This window comes from Erpetoichthys calabaricus, chromosome 11, assembly GCF_900747795.2.
Source record: "Erpetoichthys calabaricus chromosome 11, fErpCal1.3, whole genome shotgun sequence".
Taxonomy (NCBI): domain Eukaryota; kingdom Metazoa; phylum Chordata; class Cladistia; order Polypteriformes; family Polypteridae; genus Erpetoichthys; species Erpetoichthys calabaricus.
The window spans coordinates 14,414,736-14,434,358 of NC_041404.2; positions in this window are offsets into that span (position 1 = coordinate 14,414,736).

A 19,623-nucleotide genomic window follows, 5' to 3' on the forward strand; every position below is an offset into this window, starting at 1 on the left:
CAAACAAATTTCCAGCTCACCACATTTATCCCCATTCCTCTAGTGCTCTTTGGCAGAGTTTCTTAAACTTTAATTGCATCCTGCCTGCTGGTGCGTTGTATTTAATGTGAATAGGTTACATACGTATATTAATAGGTCACATATGGTTTAAGAAGTGTCTCTGTACTTGCAAGTCAAGAATTTATTCTTATTGGGTCCAATTGGATTCCAGAATTGTGTTAAGTCCTTGCTGGGTTGCAACCATGAATGTAGTCATGACTGACATGTCCTGTTTGTTCAAAGTACACAGTTCAAAGTGCTTAAATTATGAGGAAAAACCAACAAAGCAGGAATTAAACAGCAACTCTTTGATTCTACTTTGAGTTGCACTGCATTTCAACTCTCGATCAAGCCTCACCTAACATCCCCTTGCAAAATCACACACTACTCCTCTTTATATTACAGTAGATAGTAGCAACATGTGGTGTTACCCAGGTAAGTAATGTTAAGCTCTGGTCATTTTGTCTCTGTGACCCAGCAAGACTCAACATTTTGGGCTCCAAAATAGTCTGTATTGTCTGTATGGTCCTAGAGAACAACTATGCAAAATTTGGTCCAGATTAGTCAAAGGGTACAAGATTATACAATATAGGAAACATAACAACAGACAGACATACATTCTAATGAATTATTATTTTAATTATTATTATTATTATTTTATGTACTGTACGGTATAAACACTCACTGGCTACTTTATTAGGTTCACCTGTTCAACTATTAACGCAAATATCTAATCAGCCAATCACATGGCAGCAGCTCACTGCATTTAGGCCTGTAGATGTTGTCCAGATGACCTGCGGAAGTTCAATCCAAGCATCAGAATGGGGAAGAAAGGTAATTTAAGTGACTTTGAATGTGGTATGGTTGTTGATGCCAGACGGGCTGGTCTGAGTATTTTACAAACTGCTGATCTGCTGGGATATTCACACACAACCATCTCTAGGGTTTACAGAGAATAGTCTGAAAAAAGGAAAATATCTAGTGAGCCACTGTTCTCAGGGAGAAAATTCCTTGTTGAGGTCAGAGGAGAATGGCCAGACTGGTTTGAGCTGATAGAAGAGCAACAGTAACTCAAATAACCACTTGTTACAACTGAGGTATGTATAAGAGCATCTCTGAACACACAACATGTTGAACCTTAAAGCAGATGGGCTAAAGAAGCAGAAGACCACACTGATTGCTACTCTCGTCAGCTAAGAACAGGCAACTGAGCCTACAATTCACACAGGTTCACCAAAATTGGGAAACAGAAGATTGGAAAAATATTGCCTGGTCTGACGAGTCTCAATTTCTGCTGCAACATTCGGATTGGTAGTGCCAGAATTTGGCATCAATAAAATGAAAACATGGATTCATCCTGCTTTGTATCAATGGTTCAGGCTGGTGGTGGTGGTGTAATGGTGTGGGGGATATTTTCTAGGCACACTTTGGGCTCCTTAGTACCAACTGAGTATCATTAAAATGCCACAGTTTACCTGAGTGTTGTTGCTGACCATGTCCATCTCTTTATGACCGTAGTGTACCCATCTTCTGATGATTACTTCCAGCAGGATAACGTGCCATGTCACAAAGCTCAAATCATCTCAAACTGGTTTCTTGAACATGACAATCAGTTCACTTTACTCAAATGACCTCCACAGTCACCAGATCTCAATCCAATAGAGCACCTTTTAGGTGTGGAGGAACGGGAGATTCTCATCATGGATGTGCAGCTGACAAATGTGCAGCAACTGTGTGATGCTATCATGTCAATAAGGTCCAAAATCCCTGAGGAATTCATCCATCACCTTGTGAATCTATGCCACGAAGAATTATGGCAGTTCTGAAGGCAATAGGAGGCCCAACCCGGTACTAGTAAAATGAACCTAATAAAGCAGTCTGTGATTGTAGATAAGGTTCTAAACAATTTAGCACCTTCATATACTTTGGAGTGTTTATCTTCCTACATTCCTAATTGCAATTCTAGATTTTCAAACACTGACTTCACTTCTGAGAGTGAAGCATAAAAGAACTGGCAAGGCAGCATTTTGTTTTTATGTACCAAAATGTGGCTTACGTTACCATTAGAGCTGTGCTAGGTCAGTAGAGTTGCAAGCTTCCAAAAAGTTCTCCTTAAAGGGTATTTTTCTTGATCTCTTAAGAAATTATTAGCATCATTAACATTCTTTCATAGCCTAGGATGGTAAAAATGATAAAAAGCAGTTTTATTTGCTGTTTTATAGACTGATCACTATTCACTACTTGTGTGTGTTTCCTTTTTTCCAGTACGCGGTGGTGGCACAATGAGCGACTGCTACCTGGCCAAAGGACTCTACAGCCACCGGCAGTTGCTGGGAAGTTGAAGAAAACTCCATAATAATATCCTGTTACTGGTGACAATGTCGATGTCAAAGTAAAGTTCCTCAACTACAACTAGCTGAAAAAGAAATGACAGGTGACAACAGTAAAGAAAGAAAAAGAAATTCAGAATTAATCCGCAGGGGACCTGCTGAGTTGTGAGCTTTTCATTTTTTTGCTGTAGTGGACAGAGAATGTAAATATCAGGTACACTCAATTTGTGGGCTAATGGCATTGCCTGACCCAGAGCTGCCACCAGAAGTCTACCAGATTTTAGGGTGAACTTTTGTGAAATGGCACATGGCCAATGTCACCTTTTTTTCCTGATAAAGCACTTGCAGTAAAGTCTTCTTCTTCTTTCAGATACTCCCGTTAGTGGTTGCCACAGCGGATCATCTTCTTCCATATCTTTCTGTCCTCTGCACCTTGTTCTGTTACACCCATCACCTGCATGTCCTCTCTCACCACATCCATAAACCTCCTCTTAGGCCTTCCTCTTTTCCTCTTGCCTGGCAGCTCTATCCTTAACATCCTTCTCCCAATATACCCAGCATCTCTCCTCTGCACATGTCCAAACCAACGCAATCTCGCCTCTCTGACTTGCAGTAAAGTATTCATGATAAAACAATAACAAACATATGTTATTTAATGCTAATCCTGTGCATGGCTTATTTTCCATGACACATACTCGGTAATACCAAACCGATCATATACATCATTAGGATTTGAGGAGAAACTGAAGTAACAGAAAAAAAAACAAAAGCCATGAGAAGAGCATGCAAACTCCAGCACCAGTAGTGATCATGCTGGGATTTGAACTCAACTGCCTGGAGCTGTGAGGTAGTGAGGCTGACCGTTAGGCTACCTATAAGCTCCAGTGTTTCACCACTAAATTCTGTGGTAGGCTTCGACAATGACCCTTTTTGTTTTAATGTTGTTTTTGAGACTTTGGATTTGTGTTCACAACACGATTAAGCAGAAATTCTTTTGTTTCCCATGAGCCGTTAATCACAGGGAGCGAGAGTTCTAGTAGCTTGAAAACAGTTTACAGTTTTGTTTTAAGGATGCTTTCTAAAAGCCTTGTGTGCAGCAATGGCTCTAATCCGCCAAGTGTGACGCACGTTGTGCTTCAGGTTATACTGGCCAAAGGTAATGAATGACGAAAGCAGACTTCCTTATTCAAACTGATTGTGCTGTAACCACAAAGAATGAAACAGAACAATTAGACGGTAGCAGAGAATTACTGCTCACTTGTGCAGACAGACTTCAGGAAGAAAGGCAAATGTTATTTGTGGGCCTGCTTCAGGTTGTGCAAACTTATTGTGCATGTGTCAGACTTTTAGAAAGCAAGGTTAGAAATAAATTTAATTACAGTGAGGCTAGGCAAAAGCTAAATTCAAGTTTATAGCTGGAATGCCTCTATGTCTATTTGGATAAACTCAATTTAAATGCAATCAGGCAGATTTTAATAGTGCAGCCATCCTCCTCTTCATTCATTTAGTTAATCACAATGAGGAGCTGTGTCTATCCCAGCAGGAAGGCAGGATGTGGTTCTCTACACAACACCAGCCTATCCCAGGGCATCTTTACTAGCACACACATTTTCTAAATAGAAGTCATTCAAAAACAGCACTTCAGTTTTGCAAAGTCTTGAATGGGAATGCCAGTGCTGGGGAAACAAGTATGGAGGTTGTGCTGTCAATGCCCTTCAGATCAGTTGCACATGTAAAATTGCCCCCCACTTTCAAATCAATGCCACTGACAGTTTACTACTGTAAACCCTGGAGCCGCTTGCCACTTATGCATGCAGGGATTTTATTCATCCGACTCCATTGATTTTCCAAAGCCTGCCTAATGTGCTTTTGTTTTTTTTTTCCTATAGGTTTAGAAAGCTACTAGTTATGTGCCCACCATTATGTCAGCGAGCAAGTTTTCTTCCAAAATATTTTAACCTGTTTCTAGTAATGCAGGTGCATGAACTGCGTCGCACGCAAGGCAGATTCTGTTATTCTTTTGCACGCACAAAACATGGAGGTGTGAAGTGTCGGGCAGATTCCCCTGCACCTGCTGACTGTCAGATAGGCTGTGTAATCCAATCACACTGCAGTCCCGCTCCTGGGGAATAATGCCATGCCTTTCATTAGGAACTGACTCTGTGATTATAAGGTAAAGTGATACACATAGCATGCGTGTTGTTTGGCTGGAAATCTGTTTACGTACATGTGGATATCTACTGTAAGTGGTAGTAGCACTACTGTACAGAATATTGATTTTTATGCTGTCTATGTATATATATATATATATTATTTATATTCTCTTCATACATTTAGATAGATAGATAGATAGATAGATAGATAGATAGATAGATAGATAGATAGATAGATAGATAGATAGATAGATAGATAGATAGATAGATAGATAGATAGATAGATTTACCCCCCTGGGTGGAATTGAAGAGTCGCATAATTTGGGGGAGGAACGATCTCCTCAGTCTGTCAGTGGAGCAGGACGGTGACAGCAGTCTGTCGCTGAAGCTGCTCCTCTGTCTGGAGATGACACTGTTTAGTGGATGCAGTGGATTTTCCATAATTGAAAGGAGCCTGCTGAGCACCCGTCACTCTGCCACAGATGTCAAACTGTCCAGCTCCATGCCCACAATAGAGCCTGCCTTCCTCACCAGTTTGTCCAGGCGTGAGGCGTCTTTCTTCTTAATGCTGCCTCCCCAGCACACCACCGTGTAGAAGAGGGCGCTCGCCACAACTGTCTGATAGAACATCTGCATCTTATTGCAGATGTTGAAGAATGCCAGCCTTCTAAGGAAGTATAACCGGCTCTGTCCTTTCTTACACAGAGCACCAGTATTGGCAGTCCAGTCTAATTTATCATCCAGCTGCACTCCCAGGTATTTATAGGTCTGCACCATCTGCACACAGTCACCTCTGATGATCACGGGGTCCATGAGGGGTCTGGTCCTCCTAAAATCCACCACCAGCTCCTTGGTTTTGCTGGTGTTCAGGTGTAGGTTGTTTGAGTCGCACCATTTAACAAAGTCCTTGATTAGGTTCCTATACTCCTCCTCCTACCCACTCCTGATGCAGCCCACGATAGCTGTGTCATCAGCGAACTTTTGCATGTGGCAGGACTCCGAGTTGTGTTGGAAGTCCGATGTATATAGACTGAACAGGATCGGAGAAAGTACAGTCCCCTGCGGCGCTCCTGTGTTGCTGACCACAATGTCAGACCTGCAGTTCCCAAGACGCACATACTGAGGTCTGTACCTCAGACTTTGACACTTAGCGATCATTTTAAGTATTACTCTTTGAAGTTCATTCAATCCACCTTTCCTAGAAGGCAGTTTAGTGAATTTCTGAATGCAGTGTGCCATCAGTTAAACTTTGGCAAAGTTATGCTGTAAGTTTCTCTTTTAAATAATTATTTTGTAAATGCTTGTCAAGATGTTCATCTGCCACAGTTAATTGATTTATACATAAATGTATTTCTGTACTGATTGTTTGGTGTGAGCATTGTAATGAAAGCACCCTTTTGTATTGCACCTTGTAGTTTTACAACCAAGAATGAAAGATTTGCCTGTAAAAGCCTCACTCTGAGCGAGAATCGGGTTTACTGAAATTACTGTTCCCTAGCTGCACAGACACACCATTGCAAAGGCATACAAGTATATGTCTATATGTGTCATTATGGTTTATGAAATGTAGATTAATAGGCAAAAATGGTGCATTTATCCATTTAAAATGAATTGTATAACAATTAACCCGTGACCCTGTGTTCGGATTCAGCGGGTTGGAAAATGGATGGATGGATGATGTATAACACAATAAAGTGTCCAGAAAGTGAAGGGGTTTGAACACTAAGTGAATACACTGGGCATTACGTAAAGAAGACATGCTGCACCTAGTTAAGGGAAAGAAGAGAGGCATTGGAGGATCGGGGGAGTGAAGGGGATTGTATGTATTCATTTGTGCTTTTGCTTATTGTATATGTAATGGGTTTATGCTTGTAGATGGGTATTTTTAATATAACATGTATAAAGATGTACTGGGTTAAGGTATCAGCTGGCTTTGGAGTAAAAAGTCCAACGGCTGTTATTTCAACCCAAGTCACTGGGACTGGGACCAATGCACCGCAAACAAGAAGTCAAAAAGTGCCATACACAAAACTTGTTACGACAATAACAATTGGCTTATTGCTGTTTTGTAATTGTCACAATTGTTTGAGGTTAATGGTAAGCTGGGCCTATAGGTGCCATGCTGTTAAATGTGCAGAAAGAGGTGGAGGTCTTTTAAAAAGGTAAATACTGTAGGTGGCCTAGTGTTGGTTAACTAGGCCGTGTGAAATCCAACAAGCTTTAAATATTAAAAATAAGCGAACCTGTCCTTTATATGGAAGCCATTGAGGTTTCCTGTTGTAGTCCTTTATTACTGTTTTAGGAAACGGAATAGCTATTTACTTACATGTGTTTTTTGACAATACAGGCTGGTCAAGTGACTTACTAAAGTCATTAAATAATGTTTAATAAAGTGATTTTCCTTTCCTAAGGCCTAGACTTTACCTCTTCTAGCTTCGCATTCAGAAAAAAGCCCTTTCGATTATTCTTGGGTTTTTGAAACTAAATCACAATCTGCTTTGGAGCCGTGGTGCCCAGGATAATGGGAGAAGACTGGTGAGCTAACACACTTGACCCACAGCACCTGAATGCACAAGTGCACCTTGCTGCAGTCTGCACATTAGCATCACCCCAAACATCCAGCTCCACCCCCATTTGGCAGACTAATGTGAGGACAATGTCTAAATGCAATAGCATCAGCTGCAGAAACAAATCGGGCTGGGACTGCGTCGCTCCAGTGTCCAGTTCCACCACCATCCTCCTGGCTGCGGTAAGGTGTACTTGGAGCAACTGTGTCAGCACGTTTGAAAATTGTTCCAGATTCTTCATATACATGAATTTTCCTAAAGTGCAGGAGCCTCATTTTACATAACTGATTGAGTTAAAAGCTACATGTTTGCATAGTCCTTTAGTTTTCAGTGTGACTATTACTATAATGAATGTGTCCAACAAAATGTATCTGAGTAAAAGTAGCTATTTGTGTTTGAAAATGTATTGAAGTAAAGTTATACAGAAAATGTATACTCAAGTAAAGTAGAAATATTGCCAAGTACATTAACAAAGTGTTTCTCTTATGCCCAAGAACAGCACCTTGCCCTAATGGAATCCCCAAGAGAAGTGATGGTTACAGGTTGAAGTTTACATTCAATAGTAATATGACAGCCAATGATCCACATAGGTGGATATGATATAATACAGTTAAAAATAAGAAGTACAACAATTAGGAATTCAAATAGTGATCACATTTTACAATTCACACTTAACCTCCTTTGATCAATAAATATATATATTTATATATATACTTATATTTCTTTTTATTTTTTGTGAATTTCCCATTGGGATTAATAAAGTGTCTATCTATCTATCTATCTATCTATCTATCTATCTATCTATCTATCTATCTATCTATCTAAATAACCAATTTTCATGTAAAAATGGTACCCTAAAACAGAAAATACTGCAAAATTAAATTTCCAAGAAAAATGCAATATGCAATTTGCGTTAACATTAATAGACAATTTGCTACAATGTGTCCAATAAATATGTGTCATTACAACAAAGTCAGTGTCTCAGGATGTTTAAAATTCTAAATCCAATAAATAAATACTTTAAAAGCCCGAACGTCAGAGAGATTAAACCATTTCATCTTTTCTATGTGTCACTCGATCCTCGTCAGTACCTCTGGACTCAAGACCGCAGCCTGATGAATTCCAAACTGCCACCTCATTCTGTCATAGCAGTTCCAAAGCTCACATCTGTCTTGGTCACCGCAGCTCTCCCCCAGAGTACTTTGCTCTCAACCTGATGCTACTACATCCCGATCCAACTGTGCTTCTCCTAATTCTTGTCTGCTCTCCTAAGGTAAATCAACACACTCAAATTTTATCACAGCCATTCTCCAAACCCTCCTCACAACTTTGGTCTTGCTCCTCTGTAGCCACTTATGTACAAGGTGTCCCGCCGGCGGGACAACACCATATTTTTTGTGTTTGTTGCAATAAACCCACAACTAAATCAAAAGAAATAATGATATTTTTACATGCCCAAGGCTATCTGTTTAAAATAGATCTTTAGTTTTCACGTTGCCTGCTATTTTTTATTAGTAAAATATGCAATTTGCCCACATATATGCCAAGCATCACAGCTGAATGAATCTGGATAACTGAGATTCAGACCTTTCCAGTGATGCATAGTTGTCCATGATTAGTCACTTGTACTACATCTCATAGCTGTGTGTAAAAGACAGGAAATATATCGCTTATGTCTTTATAGGGAAATGTCTTCCTCAAAAGAACAGAAAACATACGTCTGAGGAATTCTTAGAAAAGTTACAGAATGCTAGTGATATGGAATGTGAAGACCATGAGTCACAGTTTTGACTCTGTTGAGAATTTCTGAAGAACTCGAAGCTATGCTTGATTTGTAAGTACTGTTTAGTATAACTTTGTGTGGTGGTGTGCACTTTTACAGTTCAAGCATCGCAGGTTCAATTACTATACCTGGACGCTGTCTCCTGCATGCTCTCCCTATGTCAGATTTCAGAGCAGTGGTCTTCCATTTTCAACTTTTTTGTGTACCTGCTTGAAGTTTCATGTGAGGAGCCTTTTGATCAAATGTCACACAACCTTTTACAGGGAATCGCTCTTTGATCAAATGTTTTTGTATAGTTCCATGCCATGCTGCTCCTTGCAGTTTTACGTGGGGACCAGAGACCCAATAATCAAATGTTACTTAATCACACTGAGGGAACTTTCAAAGGGGACCACTCTTCAATCTAATGTTACTGAATCACGCCACACCAACGCTTACAGTTTCACATGGGGAACCTCCCCCTTGCTCCCCCTTGTGATCGAATGTCACTGTGTCACAAGCACACAAAGAAAAAAATCTGCTTCAGCTAGTGTCTTGTTCACAGTATGACCCCTTCCTCCATTGAAGAGACAGATTGTGCCATACAGTATTTTGCATCCCATTTCTAATCACACTTGTAATCCCCCACCCCAACCTCCTCCAGAAGACAGAAACGAGCGCGACTGCCACACTTAAATCTTTCTGTAGGTGCTCACATGCTTTTACTTTTGTCTGGACCTCTTCCCAAAGCCCTTATTATAAATGTTTAATTCTAAAAATAATCCATTAACTCTGAAACTCCATAACCTATACATGAAAGAAATGAGATCAGAAAATTAATTAATGAGCAGAAGAATTATTCATATTTTCCTATACTGCATTTTTAACAAAAACAACATGTTCCTGAAAGTACTCAGTGTTTATTCCCATTAGAACTAGTAGCAAAAATAAAACATTATGTAATGAGCCCCTAGTGACTAATTAATATGTAGCCTAAAGTACACATTTACTCATGTACCACAGGTGATCTTGACTGCACCCAATGAAAGACTTTTTTGTTCTGTTTCGCACCTCATTGTTTCAATGGTAGGTATTAGCATCTGACACCCAAAAAGGGTTTAAGGATGCTTCCATACTCCTTTTTTATTATATGTAATACTGGTTTTATGAAATACATTGCAATGAGTAAACCACAATCTGTTAAGACATACAGTTCTACACCTTTATTTATTTATTTATTTATTTTCTAATTCACTCTTTCATTGCCCCGTGACCCTGTGTTCGGATTCAGCGGGTTGGAAAATGAATGGATGGACTCTTTCATTGCAGAGTTGTGTAGACCCAAAGTCTATTCCATCAGTACCAAGTGTACAGCAGGGACCACCAAAGAATGGGAGGCTAGTTGATCAGAGGAGACTCACACGTAGGATCAGTTTAGTTGTTCTGCTAGACCAAATAGCAGAAAATAATTTTTAAATAAGAAAAAAACGATAGATGGAGCATTAGTCAAAAACAAGCTGAAATTGTTAGCCAAAGAAGTCAAATCACTCCATCGTCAACACCAAAACAAAACCATAAACTTGATAAAGTTGATAAATCAAAACCAATTTTCTTTAACCAGTAACCCTTTAATAAAATGCACTTGCTAAATTCTAAAATAAATACAAAACACAAAACTAACCTCAAACATCAATTCAGTGGCCAAGAAAATTACTGTATAACACCATAGTTTTTAAAAAATCAGTTTTGGAAAGAAGAAAAAAATCATTAACAAAGGACAATCACAGCTTTAGTGAAGTCAATAAACCTAACATGCGCACCTTTTGAATGGAGTGTGCAGCCCTGTGTGAACAAGGGGATAACACACAAGCTCTACACTGACTGGAATTAATGGCAGATCATTGGAGCTGTAAGGCTGCACCAATAACTGCTGTGCCATTGTACAATGGTACCACACTTCTCGGGGTCAAAGTCCCTAAGTCCCTGGAGCAAAGCTAGGCGTACACAAGGACAACTTTCAAAATCCACAACTCAAACAGAAGCACTAGTCACTGTGTCACACTTCCACTTTATATGAAGAGAGCATAATAATTCTAGTGTGACGTGTCATCCTGTAAAGCATGACTTGTAACTCCAGGTTAGGTTGGAGATCAGGATAAGGCCACAGAAAGAGACATGCTGGATTTCCACTGAGATGATTGTCTCCACTAATACACTCTTAACTTCATGCTCAACCAAGGGGGAGAGAGAGAACTCTGTGAGCAACCTACTGAAACAATTCCTACCTGAAAACATAATCAAGAGGACCCTGTCTGACTAAGATGCTGACTTGATTCATTTGCTATGCTCTCCCAGGAAGGTTTTATGCTTCTGCAGGAACTACAAGACACCTTTCGGAGAGTCATGTTCTGCATGTTTCTCAACATATGTACGCAAAAATAAAGTAAAAAATGCTGAGGTTTACAGAAAAACTAGCTATACAGTACACACTTCATAGAAATATTGTACATAAAAAATCTTTTCCCTGTGGAGCAAATCAAACGCCAGCTTTTCTCACTCACAGCCAGGAAACTCTCAGAAGTGACCTTCCCTCCATCATTATACACTTCTGAATACTGTAATTATCTCATTATTTCTTAAACCTGCACTCAGTAATTTTGAAAAGCCTTTAAGAGTTCACAATGCCCTAATAGAGGTGTTGTAAAACACCACAGAGACGTGCCGCTTTAGCCTTCCTCTAATTGCTGTGTCCACACACTATAAGGAGGCTGATGGAATCCCAGCTTTTTCATGCAGTGTTTTGTTTTAATTAAAAATCATGCATTGTCTGTTCCTACAGTGCCAGTAAGCATTATTAGACAATTGTCACATTACATGGCTTTAGCTTTGCACTCCTCTGCCATTCTCTTTCTTTTTCTTTTCTTTTTTTCTGAAAAGCTTTCAAATGTGTGAAATGTTGCAGACGTGAAGTAACTGGGCTTAAGAAGGTCAACAAAAGTACCAAAGTAACTGAACTGAACTCCACTTCAGTCCAGCTTGTATAGAATAATATGTCCATCTTCTGTTTGAAATGGTCATCCTTTATTCAAGGTTCATTTCTGCAGGATCTTATTAGCCCTGGGTGGTCATAGCAGCAGACATACTAAGCCTTTACTAAGGGGGACAATCACTGAGGGCCAGGAAGGCTTGTACTTTCCAGTCCACAACTACTAAAGGGGAGTCTTTTACTTTAGTGTCTAGCTTCTGTATGAACCAGGGACTGAGTGAGGAAAATCATAGAAAAATGGAAATACTCATGCTGTGAAATATAATATCTTTTGTGTTCTCCACAATTATTCTGTAGGCCTGTAATATTTAGGAACAGACTTTTCATCCCTGATATTAATGCTGAACAATCACTGGAATAATTGATTTAGGAGTCATAGTGGACTCTAAGCTATCAACTTCCAGACAGTGTTCAGAAGCCATTAAGAAGGCAAACAGAATGTTAGGTTGTATAGCGCCTTGATGTGTGACATACAAGTCCCAGGAGGTTCTGCTCAACCTTTATAATGCACTGGTGAGGCCTCATCTGGAGTACTGTGTGCAGTTCTGGTCTCCAGGCTACAAAAAGGAGATAGCAGCGCTAGAAAAGGTCCAGAGAAGAGCGACTAGGCTGATTCCAGGGTTATTGGGGATGAATTATGAGGAAAGATTAAAAGAGCTGAGCCTTTACAGTTTAAGGAAAAGAAGATTAAGAGGTGACACGATTGAAGTGTTTAAAATTATGAAGGGAATTAGTACAGTGGATCGAGACTGTTATTTTAAAATGAGTTCATCAAGAACACGGGGACACAGTTGGAAACTTGTTAAGGGTAAATTTCACAAGAAACATTAGGACGTTTTTCTTTGCACAAAGAACGATAGACACTTGGAATAAGCTACCAAGTAGTGTGGTAGACAGTAAGACTTTAGGGACTTGCAAAATTCGACTTTTTTTGGAAGAAATAAGTGGATAGGACTGGTGAGCTTTGTTGGGCTGAATGGCTTGTTCTCGTCTAGAGTGTTCTAATGTTCTAATATTCTAATTAGCCATTATTAGTTTAAAGAAGCCGTAAGTACAATGACCTAATAAAATGGATGGCCCTGTACAGTAATAATTAAATTAGTTTGTATGTCAGTGATCCTTGGCATTATTTGCCCATTGTAATAGCTTGGGCAGGGTGCTAAGAAAGTACAGTATGTGACATACAGTGCATCCGGAAAGTATTCACAGCGCATCACTTTTTCCACATTTTGTTATGTTACAGCCTTATTCCAAAATGGATTAAATTCATTTTTTTTCCTCAGAATTCTACACACAACACCCCATAATGACAACGTGAAAAAAGTTTACTTGAGATTTTTACAAATTTATTAAAAATAAAAAAATTGAGAAAGCACATGTACATAAGTATTCACAGCCTTTACCATAAAGCTCAAAATTGAGCTCAGGTGCATCCTGTTTCCCCTGATCATCCTTGAGATGTTTCTGCAGCTTAATTGGAGTCCACCTGTGGTAAATTCAGTTGACTGGACATGATTTGGAAAGGCACACACTTGTCTATATAAGGTCCCACAGTTGACAGTTCATGTCGGAGCACAAACCAAGCATGAAGTCAAAGGAATTGTCTGTAGACCTCCGAGAGAGGATTGTCTCGAGGCACAAATCTGGGAAAGGTTACAGAAAAATTTCTGCTGCTTTGAAGGTCCCAATGAGCACAGTGGCCTCCATCATCCATAAGTGGAAGAAGTTCGAAACCACCAGGACTCTTCTTAGAGCTGGCTAGCCATCTAAACTGAGCGATCGGGGACAAGGGCCTTAGTCAGGGAGGTGACCGAGAACCCGATGGTCACTCTGTCAGAGCTCCAGAGGTCCTCTGTGGAGAGAGGAGAACCTTCCAGAAGGACAACCATCTCTGCGGCAATCCACCAATCAGGCCTGTATGGTGGAGTGGCCAGACGGAAGCCACTCCTTAGTAAAAGGCACATGGCAGCCCACCTGGAGTTTGCCAAAAGGCACCTGAAGGACTCTCAGACCATGAGAAAGAAAATTCTCTGGTCTGATGAGACAAAGATTGAACTCTTTGGTGTGAATGCCAGGTGTCACGTTTGGAGGAAACCGGTTCATCTTTCAGCAGAACAACGACCCTAAGCACACAGCCAAGATATCAAAGGAGTAGCTTCAGGACAACTCTGTGAACATCCTTGAGTGGCCCAGCCAGAGCCCAGACTTGAATCTAATTGAACATCTCTAGAGAGATCTTAAAATGGCTGTGCACCGACGCTTCCCATCCAACCTGATAGAGCTTGAGAGGTGCTGCAAAGAGGAATGGGCGAAACTGGCCAAGGATAGGTGTGCCAAGCTTGTGGCATCATATTCAAAAAGACTTGAGGCTGTAATTGCTGCCAAAGGTGCAAGTATTGAGCAAAGGCTATGAATACTTATGTACATGTGATTTCTCAGTTTTTTTATTTTTAATAAATTTGCAAAAACCTCAAGTAAACTTTTTTCACGTTGTCATTATGGGGTGTTGTGTGTAGAATTCTGAGGAAAAAAATGAATTTAATCCATTTTGGAATAAGGCTGTAACATAACAAAATGTGGAAAAAGTGATGTGCTGTGAATACTTTCTGGATGCACTGTATGTGGACACAGCAGAATAAGTATGCCAAAGGTATTACAAATAATATTTGTGACACTGAGAAGTTTTCACAACTCTAGAGGAAGTACAGCTTTATGGCTGAATGGCCATTGTGATCATTGATGTTAGGGTAAGCTAATGTTGAACACCTCATATACTGTAGGCCTCCATTTCCTTGGCAATAAATAATGGACAATGGACCTTGTCAAGTGACATCAACATCTTTAGCACTTCCACCATTTGTGTGAAACCCAGGGTTAAGTGGCTGACCATTCAGAAGGGTTAAAAGAGCACCTGGGCACTCACTCACTTCCATTACATAATGAAACAAAGGGATTTTCTGTAAAAGCCTTGAGACGTACGAATGAAAGAATCAGAGTTAACACACACTTTTAGGTTTCTACTTCCCAATCACTTTTACAACAGGGGTGCTCAATTCTGGATGGCCACGGTGGCTACAGGTTTTCATTCAAACCCTGTTCTTAAATAGTTATTGCTGCTGATTAATTTGATTTAATTTATTTGCTATTTAAGACTCAGACCCTTTAAATCAAGAGTGAACAACATCAGCTCTGGAGGACCGCAGTGGTTGCAGGTTTTTGTTCCAGCCCAGTTGCTTAATGAGAAGTTAATTATTGCTGATGAAGTGCTTATTTCTCAAGTGACATTTTTCTGCTTCATTTTAGTTGTTTTGCTGTTAAGAGTTTTAATTGCTTATTTTAGTCTTAAACAGCTGCATTCACTGTTTCTATTTGCTCCTTATTAACAATATGATACAAACTACAAGGGAACCAGTAGTTCTCCACTTAACTTGTTTCCACTTACACCTGTGTGTACTCATTACACACTATTTGTTTTAATAAAGTACTCATAAGAAAACTGAAGAGAAAGTGAAAAACTGAAAATGACTCATTCGTTTTAGGCTTCAAATCACTAAATGATATCAGAAAGGAAAAAAATCTACAATTTAAGAATGACCTGACACTGCAGAGTTAAAACACGGACAAGTTATGATGTGAAATAAGACCTATTATTGGCAAGGATTGTTTTCTAATAAAGCAACTGGGTTGGAAAAAAAACCTGCAGTCACTGCAGCCCACCAGGATTGACGCTTATCACCCTTGCTTCAAAGTGTTAAAATCGGAAGGGCATGTACTATGTTGACTATAAAAGGTACTTTATAAATTAAAGGATTCATCATTTTAAGTAAGTTCAAGTTTCTCTGCAATGAAGGCCACACCAGTTGGTTTCTGCATGCACACCACTTGGTGTCTAACTTTGATCTTCAGTACTTTTTATAGCCTTAACAAAGTATTGAGGATGGATTTCTTTTCTCTTTTGATCCACAAAAAACCACAAGAAGGATTCTGTCAGATGATCACTTAAGTTTACTGGCAGAAACATTGTAACTATATCTGGCTTTGCAATGAATAGACTTAGGCCTACAGTAAGACATTCTCACTTACAAACCTTACAGGCCTGGACACCCCCACCTCCCCCAGTCCAGAGGTAGAGTTTAAATGACAGGCAGTGATGAACATACAACAATAAATCATGTTTATTTCACACGTGAGCAATCTACTGGTATTTCTTCTTGCTTATCAAGATAACTGAAAGAAATACAGTTATGAATAATGACAAAATGAGAATGAAAAAGTGTTGGGGTTCCAAGAGTGAAAAAAATCTGTTTATTGCAGAAGAGATGCGGTCTGACAGTGACTTTTCCGTGATGAATTTGGCCATGGAATCGAGTTGTGGATTTGAGTGTGAAAATATGGGTTTTGGCAAAAAATAGAAAATGATTTATAAGCCCTGCCGTACAATTTCTACAAAATTTACCCTTTATAAATCACAATCATCATCTAAATGGGTGTATGTGAACACACCTTGAACCCCACATGCCTGCCACCCTGATACAGCCCTATATTGATTATGCTAATGAACCTCATACATATTTAATCATGATGCCACAGACCTTCATTGGCTGGTAGAGCTGCCTCCCACCTGACACAGCCAGCCAGCACCAGTTGCATCTGAAGAGTTCTATGATGCATGCTGCACTGCATTTAAAAACATGTGTGTTCCTCTGCATTTTGGGGGTCAGGGAAAGGTGTTAGGCCCCAGAGTTTGAGTGGGTATCCCCCTGTTTCATGCAACAACGTGATTGCTATTAGAGTAAAGAGTATAGGCCATATGAAACACCAAGGGTTCTGCCAGTTACCTTACGGACAAACCACCCATCATGCACAGCACCTTCAGCAAGTCGTCTAACCAATGCTACTTTACCTCAAAATAAGTTAACACAGGCCACTGAGCAACAACATTTGTCAGTCACATCTTGGTATCACAGATAACTTGTGCATTAATGGAATGTGATTAGTCACGGTCAACAAAGGCAGCGTCATTCTTGCTAGATTTCCTTATTGCAATCTAAGTGCAGTTAGGTGCCACAGTTATGTTAGGGAAAACCAGACACAACTGTAAATTTCCTCTTTATTTTGACATGTACAACCAAACAACACAGAAACTAATTGTAGCACCTCATCAGTCATTTATGGCTTCCAGCACGGCAGGCATGGTGGAACTGAAGCTTGAATGAGATAATCCTGACCTGTTGGCCAGTTCCCCCGGGAGGTGTCTTTTGCAAAAAAAAATAGACATTGTTAAAGCCTGCATATGAGTAGGTGTAGCTGGATTGTGGGCATTTTATTTTTCTAATGCTGAGGCCAACTCAGCACAAAGTTCCAAGACAATATCTCTTGAAAGTCTCATATGCTAGTCATTATAATGGGCAAAAATTCGGATGTGAGCATCAGTAGGCTTTGCACCCTAGGAACTAAGTTACCCAAACTATTCTAAAACATTTCAGTAATTATTTACTGTTCTGATGCTAATCTTTCTGATCATAAAATAGGTCATTGTGACAGCAAATGACAAGAAGAATTCATAATTAAGTACAGTGGAACCTCGGTTCATGACCATAATTCGTTCCAAACCTCTGGTCGTAAACCGATTTGGTCGTGAACCGAAGCAATTTCCCCCATAGGATTGTATGTAAATACAATTAATCCGTTCCAGACTGTACGAACTGTATGTAAATATTTTTTTTTTAAAGATTTTTAAACACAAATATAGTTAATTACACCATAGAATGCACAGTGTAATAGTAAACTAATGTAAAAACATTGAATAACACTGACACAAACACGCAGGCTCCCTGCTCAGCTGCACGTCCCATCTCTCTCTCTCTCAGCAGCACGCAAACCGGAAGGGTGCGCACGAACCGGAAGGGAAATGAAATAGAGCACAAAGAGTTCACAGCGATAGCACGCACGTCTGACCGAGAACAATGCAACAGGTGCGGAAATCATTGGCGCGCACAAACAGAAAGGGAAACTGGCTTGTTCGTATACCGAATGTGTGGTCGTGAACCGAGGCAAAAGTTTGGCGAACATTTTGGTCGTAAACCGAGATGTACGTGTAACAAGACGTTTGTGAACCGAGGTTCCACTGTACTGAATTACGGTATTTGAGGATTCCATTACAGTGCCTCTTTCTGTTGCAAGATTTGGCTCAAAAACTAATTAGTTTATCAGCATCTCATAACAGGTTTAAGTTTCGAGTTTGGTATTTTTCCATCCAGCCATTTTAGCTGTAGACCATCCTCAAGAAACTGTTACACATTGACACACACACACACAGAGATAGACACACACCCATCATTGAGATATCAATGTTTTCAGTATCAGGGGACCCTAAAACATTGAGTTCCATCAAAAACCAGAGATCTAAATTTTTGACACATCTAAAGCTTTTGCTTCTCCACAATAGATGATAGGTGCGTACCTTGGGGCCTATGATGGCAAGGGGCCTTTTCTCCAATACTCAACTCAATGAAATGGCAGAGTATCCACACACCATAAATAATCAAGGGGACCCCACACTTGATGAAACAATGTAGTATGTGTGAGCTGAAAAGACCAAGGGGGATAACCATGATTGAGTGATGACGCGATGGAGTCTCACACCAAAATCAAGAGTGAGAAATACAGGGCTGGATTAAATGACCTGGTGTCTGAGCGCTGCACTGTTAAATGTATTATTGACTTTCTGCTAAGGAGGTAAGTCATCCAGGGGCCTGTTGGGGTCTTAGTCTGGCCATGTACTCCCTCGTAAAATTTAGAAGCCTTTATTGTCATTATACCATTATATGTTATTATACCAAATTACAGAACAGCTACTCCTTCAGATGCAACAAAAAAAGAAAAAAAACAATAATTTATACAGTAACTATAAAGTACTACATATAAAACTGCTATATAAAAAGAATATAAATTCTAATTAATAGGTAACAATGCAATATTGCTAAGCAACAAATTCAGTATTACTAAACAAGAAATATTGCTGATCACACGGGTATTGCACAATGAATTACCCGTGATATGAATATTACACAAAGAATACTAAGAACATAAAATATTGCACATAGAACAATGTGAGCAATACTGCACTGGACTTAAACAGCAGACTATTGCACCTCCAAATTAAAGGTAAGCAGGGGAGTTGGAGGGAGAGAGTGAAAGAGAGAAGGAGATCGAAAAGACAGAGGGTTAGAGACTGAGACAGGGAGAGAAATGGTCAGTGCATGAAGAGATTCAATCTAGTTAGAGCCCTGAGCCTGTTCGTCCTTGATTTGATGGACCTGTAGTGCCTACCAGAGGGCAACAGGTCATACAAATGAAAACCTGGATGTGAGGAGTCCTTCAAAATGTTTTTTGCAAGAAGTATACAAGTCTTGTATGGAGGGCAGAGAGAAGCCGAAACTCTTGTGAGCTGCATTGATGATATGCTGAAGTCCCCTCCTGTTCGCTGCAGCGCAGCTTCTGTATCACACTGCGATACAGTATGTCAGCATACTCTCTATGGAGGAGTGATAAAAGTTCACCAGCAGCTTTTGATCCAGATTATTCTTCCCAAGAAAAAGTGGCAGGAATATTATATACGTATGTCCTAAAGTTGTTCGTTCATTTCTGAGAGTCATCATTTTTGGTAAACTCTCACCTGCTCCAGGCCAAAAATCATTTGGATTATATCCCCAGAAAGGAAAAA